Source organism: Xenopus laevis, chromosome 1L, assembly GCF_017654675.1.
Source record: "Xenopus laevis strain J_2021 chromosome 1L, Xenopus_laevis_v10.1, whole genome shotgun sequence".
Taxonomy (NCBI): Eukaryota; Metazoa; Chordata; class Amphibia; order Anura; family Pipidae; genus Xenopus; species Xenopus laevis.
Genome location: NC_054371.1, coordinates 6964255 through 6972905, shown reverse-complemented (window position 1 = coordinate 6972905; position 8651 = coordinate 6964255).

The window sequence follows — 8651 nt, the reverse complement described above, 5'->3', positions numbered from 1 at the left end:
AATGTCTCAGTATGACTTATTATTATATTTATTTTCTTTGTATTGTTTATTTTGACTCAAAGAAATGAAAAGATACAGATAATGTACATCTTCTATATAAGGTCAATGTAATTGTTACGTATGTTTCAGTGACTACTTTTTTGTGCTTAAAGGGATACTGTCATGGGAAAAAAATTTTTTTCAAAATGAATCAGTTAATAGTGCTGCTCCAACAGGATTCTGCAATGAAATCCATTTCTCAAAAGAGCTAACAGATTTTTTTATATTGAATTTTGAAATCTGACATGGAGCTAGACATTTTGTCAATTTCCCAGCTGCCCCAAGTCATGTGACTTGTGCTCTGATAAACTTCAATCACTCTTTACTGCTGTACTGCAAGTTGGAGTGATATCTCACTCCCTCCCTTTCCCCCCCAGCAGGCAAACAACAGAACAATGGGAAGGTAACCAGATAGCAGCTCCCTAACACAAGATAACAGCTGCCTGGTAGATCTAAGAACAGCACTCAATAGTAAAAACCCATGTCTCACTGAGACACATTCAGTTACATTGAGAAGGAAAAACAGCAGCCTGCCAGAAAGCATTTCTCTCCTAAAGTGCAGGCACAAGTCACATGACCAGGGGCAGCTGGGAAATTGACAAAATGTCTAGCCCCATGTCAGATTTCAAAATTGAATATAAAAAAATCTGTTTGCTCTTTTGAGAAATGGATTTCAGTGCAGAATTCTGCTGGAGCAGCACTATTAACTGATGCGTTTTGAAAAAAACATGTTTTCCGATGACAGAATCCCTTTAAGATAAGCTTAAGATTTTGTGCTTAAAAATAAGTTTTTATTGAGAATGGTATATTTTTCTTTTTGAACAGTTACGCACTGAACAGTGCACATTTGTATTGTTGTGGTACATAATACAGCAAGTTTATAATTTACAATGGTTACCCTTATAGTACCTTGTCAATTAACAAAGTAAACTTCTCATACATCCAGTGTACAATTAGCTAACCATCAAAACAAGGAAGAAGATCTTTAGGGGTCTGGGGAAATGGACTGGGGTTACCCTGGTCAAAATGTGTGTATAGCCATAATGCCAACTTGCCCACCTACTTTGGAGTTGGCCTTTCCTGGTTAGTACAAGTCTTTCTTTGTTGCATATGGAGGTGCCAGTCAGCAATGGCGGGGGGACCTGTTTTTTTAAAAAGTTGTTTGACTCCTGGTGTGGAATATACATTGCAACATAGTAAGTTAGGTTGAAAAAAGACACACATCCATCAAGTTCAACCTTTTAACTTTTTTAACCTGCCTAACTGCCAGTTGATCCAGAGGAATGCAAAAAGCCTCTCCAATTTGCCTCAGAGGGGGGGAGGGGATTCCTTCCTGACTTCAAAATTATTTCCATAACCCGGTATTCCCTCACTTGCTAAAAAGCCATCCAACCTCTTCTTAAAGCTATCTAATGTATCAGCCTGTACCACTGATTCAGGGAGAGAGAATTCCACATCTTCACAGCTCTCACTGTAACAAACCCCTTCTGAATATTTAGCTGGAACCTCTTTTCTTCTAATCGGAATGGGTGACCTTGTGTCAGCTGGAAAGACCTACTGGTAAATAAAGCATTAGAGAGACTATTATATGATCCCCTTATATATTTAGAAATAGTTATCATATCCCCCCTTATTGCCTCTTCTCCAGTGTGAACATCCACAATTTGGCCAGTCTTTCCTCATAGCTAAGATTTTCCCTTTACCAGCTTAGTTGCCCTTCTCTGTACCCTCTCTAATACAATAATGTCCTGTTTGAGTGATGGAGACCACAACTCAATGGCATATACTAGATAAGGTCTTACCAGTGCTCTATACAGTTGTAGAATGACCACTTCCTCCCATAAATCAATGCCCCTTTTAATACAGCTCAAGACCTTATTTGCCCTTGATGCTGCTGACTGGCATTGCTTGCTACAGCCAAGTTTATCATCTACACGGACTCCAAGGTCATTTTCCATAATGGATTTGCCTAGTGCAGTCCCATTAAGGGTATAAGTGGATATTTTTACATCCCAGGTGCAGGACTTTACATTTATCAACATTGAATCTCATTTGCCACTTAGCTGCCCAGATTGCCAGTTTGTCAAGATCCTGTTGCAAGTGCCACATCCTGGATGGAATTAATTGGGCTGATAGTTTTGTGTCATCTGCAAACACTGATACATTACTTACAATACCCTCCCCAAAGTCATTAATGAACAAGTTAAATAAAAGTGGACCCAATTCCGGGCCCTCAGGGACCCCACTAAGAACCTTACTCCAAGTAGAGAATGTACCATTAACAACCACCCTCTGTACCCAATCCTGTAGCCAATTTTCATGTGCAAACTACTTTATTAAGCCCAACAGACCTTAGTTTAGAAAGCAGATGTTTGTGGGGCACGGTATCAAATGCTTTGGCAAAATCCAAATAGATCTACTGCTCCCTCCCCCACTGTCCAGCATCTTACTTACCTCATGATAAAAAGCAATCAAATTAGTCTGACATGACCTATCCTTCATAAAGCCATGCTGATTGTTGCTCATAATGCCATTCACTAGGACAACATTTTGAATGTGATCCCTTAACAAGCCTTCAAATAATTTGCCCACCACAGATGTCAAACTTACTGGCCTATAATTGCCAGGCTGAGATCATAATCCCTTTCTAAATATTGGAATGACATCAGCTTTTCTCCAATCCATATGCACCATACCATGAAAGTGAATTTAAGAAATTAAGAAAAAGGGGCTGGTCTAAAACTGAACTAAGCTCTCTTAGAACCCGGGGGTGTAATGAATCATACTAGATTGACTAGATTGAGCTGAGCTATGAAGTGAGCCTGGCAACTCCTCTATTGTATACACTGAAAAAAAGAACTGATTTAGCATATATACCATTTCTGTATCTGTTACAGTTATACTGTTTACCATTTACCATTATTTAAAGGAGCAACACTCTCAATCTGCACCTTTTTACTAGTAATATATTTAAAAAACTTTTTTTGGTTATGGCCTTTGAAATCAACTGTCTATGCGCTACTGGTACATAATTTTTTGTTTCATTGTTTAATAGGCAGAGATATGGCTGGATTGCTGGAGTGGTACCTGTTAGTTTAGATAAGTACCACAAAATTCTTTCTCAGTATTGCTGTAGGCTAGGGCAGTACCATAGTATGTGCATCAAGGTGGCTGGCTCAATTCCACACCTGAGGCATGCCAGAGAGACAATTAGGTACATCTTATTTTATTAATCTAGTGTAGTAGTAGCCAAAGGAAGTTTGGAGTGTTGGTTACAACTGCCCAGAGCTTGTACAAGGTGGGGTAGTAAATTGGTTGCAGCAGTACGGAGATGTGTTTTACCTGGGCTGCTAAGAAATAGTTGAACATGTTTGGCAGAGCTAGCCCACCTTCATTCTTAGGTCTAATAAGTACTTGCAGACTTAATTTGGATCTGGAGTTCCCACAGATACATTTCAGCAGTATAGTATTGATGGTACCAAAGATTTTAGAGGGAATCCATGTGGGGAGTGCCACAATGGATACAAAAATTTTGGCATGGCAAATATTTTAATAAGCTGTATCCTACCTACCGGGCCCAGAGGAAGGCGTTCCCAAAGTTTTATTTTGTCCTGCAGCCATCTCAACTGCTTGTCAATATTGTGCTTGTTATACTGCTCTAGGTTATTAGATACTTCCACCCCTAGAAATGTAAATTTCTCAACTGTTGCATCTCACAGGGGGTTAACTGTTAGTCTGCAGTAGAAGGGTCTTCCAGGAATAGAACCGATTTAGTAGGACTGACATTTAAACCAGAAATCACACAGAATAGTTTGGTTATAGAAAGAAGGTGTGAGAGGCAGGGATCACTGTACTCCAGGTACACAAGAATTCTAAACCCTACTATGCTGGGTGCCTGTCAAAATGCTTGGGCCAAGGGTTCCATTGCTAATGCAAATAATATTGGGGACAGGGGGGCAGCCTTGCCTGGTTCCCCTTGCTAGTGAATATGGGGTGGTCAGCATGGCATTGACTTGCAGTGAAGCCTGGGAGGAATGGTACATGAGTTTGACCATTTTTTGGAAGGCAGGATTAATGCCAAAGTGTGTAAGAGCTTTCCATAAGTAGGGCCATTCAACTGTGTCAACCGCTTTTGCTAATGATGCTATAGCCCTCTGACCTCGGTTGTCACATTTTGCTATTAGGTTTAATAACAGATTAATAACAGCTGCCTGGCATTAAGTGCTACTGTTTTCCTGGAATAAAACCCATTTAGTCAGGATTAATTAGCATAGTGACAACATTACTGAGCAATTTGGGCAGCATTTTGGCTAGAATTTTAACATTGAAGTGAGAAGAGAGATGGGCGTGTATGAATCACACAGCATTTGGTCTTTGTCTGGCTTAGCCAACAAAGTAAAGAGCTGTATTAAAGGTTTCAAGAAGGTATGGAGATATGTTTTGGCTTGGGATACCTCAATCAGTATCCCATCAGTTCCTGGAGCTTTGCCATTTGGGAAAGACTCAATTGCCAAGGTCATTTCTTCAATGGATAGGTTACCCTCCAAAACATTTCCTATACTTAGGGGATAACCTGAGGGAGTCTAACTTCCCTAGGTGCATCAGTCTCTGACAGTGGCTTTGTCAGTTTGGACGAGTACAGTTCAGTATAAAATTAAACAAGGGTTTGCTTGACTGCCTCAGGGTAATGCAAGGTCATTTTCTTTTTAATTACATCACTTTACTTCTACTTTTCTAAAATGGGCGTTGGTTAAGGCAGTCTCTCCCTCTTAAAAGCCGCTCAGCAGTTGGCGGGGGAGGATTTAGCACAGAGTTTGAAACCAAGGCACAGGAGATGTTTACATAAAGAATTGGTACTACACAGAGAGGTAAAATTCCCTTTTTACTATGATTAGAGATAAATAAGTTAGGGACCACCATGTGGGGTTTTACCTTGAAGCGATATGGTGGCTTATCAATATTATGATCATAATGTTGTAACAAAAAAAATTACATGCACTTGCATATTTACTTGAATCATTTAGACAAGGGCTTTAAACTTTTTGAAATTGGCCTCAGGTGTGCATCCACAACCCCCCTAGTTATTCATTTTTATGGACCCCTACCTGACTGTCAGAACTGCTGCTTGTGCATTTGGTGCAGTAGTAATGTATCAGTCATATATAACCAAATCCCCCTGATATAGATTAAACTCCATATTCCCCTGTATACCTAAAGTTTATTAACTGCATTATAATGTCAGTCGCCTCCTCTGCATTAAAGCAATTTCCATTTTGATGGTATAGGGAGGCTCGGTCTCCCCAAACCTTCATTACAATCTGCCCATGAGCATTCCTTCTGCCTGTTTGACCCATCCTCCTCCCCCTCCCCTTCTCCATAGACTATAAGGCCCTTCACTTTCTCACATCTCTCACCAGCTCCAACCTCAGCCTGAATCTAAACACATGACAAGATGGCAGGCAGCTAAATTCTGCTTCTGATCTCACACTGTTTATTTTTAATGGCAATAGATATCTTTTTTGTAAGAACTAGTAAGTATTTATGAATATCATGAATATGTATTTGTACTCATGTTTAAATGCAGCCAGAATTGCAACCATAAACAACTATTGCATGCTGTGGTATGGTTACAAAAAGGTCCCCAGTTTCCTGGGGAAAAGTGATTGATGGAATGTATGTTGGGCCACGGATTTTCAGATATTATTACTGAGGTGAGACCAGTAGTGCTGTTAGTAGAGAAACACTATGGGGTATATTTATCAAAGAGTGAAGTTAAGAGTGAAGTTCCGCCACTAGAGTGAAATTCCGCCACTCCTCATTCATTTCTATGGGATTTTTAAGGGCGTATTCATCAAAGGGTGAAATTCCACTTTCACCCATTGATAAATACGCCTTTCAAAATCCCATAGAAATGAATTGAGAGCTGCGGAATTTCTCTCTAGTGGCGGAACTTCACTCTTTGATAAATTTACCCCATAGTCTCTCTGCAATGTTTTTGTAATTTATGATCCGGGACTGGTCTTACTGGGAATCCGCAAGAGTAGGGTGGGACGGATTCCCAAATCTGTAGGCCAGGTTTTCAAGAGGCCCTAGGCCTATTTAGTACACCTGATGCTGAGCAGCAGGGCTGAATGTGTGTGAGACAAACTGCTGGTGTTCTCAGCTTCAGGAGAGAAAGAAAAGCATTTATTTTGCGTTAGCCAGGAGGCTGGATATTTCTGTTAAACTGCTGTTTTTCGGTTACCTCTGGAAATTTCTGCAGCCACTGGAAAATAAATGCGGGCAGGAAGCCCTTAAACCGATCCTGGTGTGTAAAGTCGCCTCTTTTGCAGCCTACCAGCGAGTGAACCCCCACAATTGGTGGAGTATGAAGGCACCGATTGCCACACGCGGAAGTTGCCTAACCACAGTAAGTCTCCTGTTGGTATTGTGCAGACTGTATAGCTCATAAGTGAGATTTAAAGAGACAGTACACTTAAAAGTTGTGAAATGGAGAATGTCCTCAAGGCTCTGCTGCAGTGCACTGCAACCTTACAGAAGGCCCACCAGGAGAGCCAGTTGCTACAGCAGCAATCTAACGCCACCTAGCAGGATGCAAATCTTCTGTTGGAGGCCCAGATCACTGCACTGGCGTAGGCTGCAGAGAAAGATGGGCAGCTGCAAATTGAGGTGCTAAAACAACTGACAGCCAGGGTCTCTGGGGATGCTGCCCTAGTCCCCGGAGTGCCACGCTCCATCCCAGGCAGCCACCTCCTGCGAAGAATGACTGGGCAGGATGATGTCTCCACATCATCCTGCCTCTGTACCTTTGAGAGGACGGCGGAGCAGCAAGCCTGGTCGAGGGAGCAATGGGCAATGATTGTTGCACCACTACTAGTGGGGGATTCCCACAAAGCTTTTTATGACCTGTCCTCTGAGGACGCAAGGGACTATGTCAAGCTGAAGTCTGAAATCCTGTGGAGACTGGGAGCAACCACCTCTGTGAGGGCCCAGTGGGTCCACAGTTGGGAATTTAAGGTTAAGGGATCACCCCGCTCCCAGATGTATGATCTCATCAACCTTGTGAAACGCTGGCTGCAGGCGGACTTGCTTTCCGTACCTCAGATAGTGGAAAAGGTCACAATGGACCAATACCTGAGAGCACTTCCACCTGAATTATGCCGGTGGGTAAGCCAAGCTGACCCAAATACAGCAGACCAGTTGGTGGAACTGGTGGAGCGATACCTTGCCGCTGAGGACTTCACTACGCGGGCGGTGCCCACGAAGAGGACTCCTGCAGTGGTCCCATCCAAGAAGTCGGCTACAGTGGAAAAGCCAAGCCCAGAAGACCCCGGTAAGCCAGTTCTACACTCAACAAGAGGAAGACCCTGTGGAGACAGCCCCGCCAGACCCGAGGAGCTCCCCAGTGCTGGAGAGTGGGGACATATTGCCGCCAACTGTCCAGCTGATCCAGAACCCATGGAGTGTGGAACAGAGGGTAAGTTGTCTCTGTTCGCTCGACCAGGTCTTGTTGCGGATCCTGACGTACCAACTTGTGTCGTCCAGATTGGTAAGCGCACTGTGAATGCACTATTAGACATAGGTAGCTTAGTCACACTGGTAAGCACAGCTCCTGAAGGACTGTCCTTTAACCCAGCATCAAGTAGGAGTGGTGTGTGTACATGGGGACTGTAAGAAATACCCCACGGCCTTAGTGACTTTTGTGACCCCTGCAGGGACTGTGTGCCATGAAGTGTCTCCCATACTCTTGCACAGTGTAATTTTGGCCAGAGACTTTCCCTTATTTCGAGAACTGTGCCAGGAGCAAGCTCCAGAGACTGAGAAAAGTTTTGAGCATGGTGAGGTGAGACCCCACCCTATTGAACTGGATACTTCTATAGAAACTGTTAAGGACAATAGAGTGTCTGAGGGAGAGAAAACAGAACCACCCATGTCAGGTATTATTGTAAGTGATACCGAGGATGGGTTGGAAGATAGTGAGTTATTTCCCTTAGCTGTATTAGCTGGTGAATCTGAGGTAACTGCGGAGACCATTGAGGAACCTAGCATGCCTGAGCTAGAGGTCTCCTGCGATAACTTCAGAACTGCCCAGCTAAGGGACCAGACACTCAATAAAGCTTGGGAAAATGTCAAAGTTAAAAATGGGAACCCCGAAAATCCTGGGGTAGATTGTGTATTTCCCCCACCTTGCTGTACAAAATGACTTGCTTTACCATGTGGATAAGGTTCAAGGAGAGATTGTGGAACAGCTAGTGGTCCCGCAGCCATATAGTAGAACATTCTCAATCTGGCCCATTCTCATCCACTAGGTTGCCACCTAGCGTATGAGAAAACCAAAGACCGAATGCTACAGCGGTTCTTTTAGCCGGGGGTACATGCAGATGTAAAGAACTATTGTGAATCGTGCCCAGAGTGTCAGAAATCTGCCCCAATGCCCCATTTTCGCAGCCCATTAGTTCCCTTACCTGTAATTGAAATTCCGTTTGATCGTATTGCCATGGACTTGGTAGGGCCACTAATAAAATCTGCTAGGGGGCATCAGTATATTTTGGTAGTCATGGACTACGCCACTTGGTATCCAGAGGCTGTCCCCTTAAGGAACAACTCTTCAA